Below are 1,502 nucleotides of genomic sequence, written 5' to 3' on the forward strand. Positions count from 1 at the left end.
AGGCTAAGCGAGGTTTTGTTCAACAGAAAATATATTAAAAAACGTCCTAAATATTTGATGATTATTTTTTGTTCAAAATTTTCTTGGGCAATGTACTGTACATGGTTAAATAGTCTGAGAGAGAGAGAGAGAGAGAGAGAGAGAGAGAGAGAGAGAGAGAGAGAGAGAGAGAGAGAGAGAGAGAGAGAGAGAGGGGGGGGGTTAATTAGCTTTGTTGCATTATTATTATTACTTGCTAAGCTACAACCATAGTTGGAAAAGCAGGATGCTATAAGCCCAGGGGCTCCAACAGGGAAAATAGTCCAGTGAGGGAAGGAAGCAACGAAAAATAAAATATTTCAGGAACAGTAACATTAAAATAAACATTTCCTATATAAACTATAAAAACTTTAACACAACAAGAGGAAGATAAATAAGATAGAATAGTTTGCATGAGTGTACCCTCAAGCAAGAATAATATTCTTTGAAGTTCATCAATATCATGTTCCTAATATCTTTGCGAAAATTTTAATCTCTAAACAATTTGTAAGAGGAAAACATTAGTGTCAACTACGTTGCTATTGATGAGATTATTTATTCACAATTCTGGGCTAGAAAACAAGCTTGTTGCATATGCAGATGATGCTACTCTCTTTGCTTCAATTCCATCTGCTGACGTAATAATATTCTAAGAGTAATGATATTAAATGCAACATTTTTAAAGAAATATGTGATCATCCTGCCTTATTTTTACTCATTGTCTACGGTACATTTTTCTGTTTTTATGACAATCTTTTTATATAAACAGTTGATTATAATGCATAAATTCCCAGACTACAAATATAAGAATATTTCCATGACTTTTCGGGAAACTTAAATATTTTCCCTTCTTTCATTGTTGAAGTTTTTATAGTTTATATAGGAAAAGTTAATTTTAATGTTGTTACTGTTTTTAAGAATATTTTATTTTATCTCGTTTCCTTTCCTCACTGGTCTATTTTCCATGTTGGGGCCCTTGGGCTTATAGCATCCTGCTTTTCCAACTAGGGTTGTAGCTTAGCAAGATATAATAATAATAATAATAATAATAATAATAATAATAATAATAATAATATATTTAGAGTGGGTTTCAGGCAAAACAAGCGAGTGATAATAATGATAATAACAACAACATTAATAATAATAATAATAATAATAATAATAATAATAATAATAATAATAAAACATCTAGAATGGGTTTCAGGCAAATCAAGCAAGTAATAATAATAATAATAATAATAATAATAATAATAATAATAATAATAATAATAATAATAATATTCGGTTGAACCTAGAGACCGTGGGTTGAACACTGCCCCGTTTTCTATCTAGCCAACACGTGAGTCTTTAGAAAACGCTAGGGGGGGAAACTAATCAAAGACGCTAGGCTTCAATACCTTATTTTCTCTTTGAACAGAAAGATCGTTAAACCATGGAGCCATGTGCACAGGATGAAAACCTATTATAGTCTATGAATGGGTTCA

This window comes from Palaemon carinicauda, chromosome 45, assembly GCF_036898095.1.
Source record: "Palaemon carinicauda isolate YSFRI2023 chromosome 45, ASM3689809v2, whole genome shotgun sequence".
NCBI lineage: Eukaryota > Metazoa > Arthropoda > Malacostraca > Decapoda > Palaemonidae > Palaemon > Palaemon carinicauda.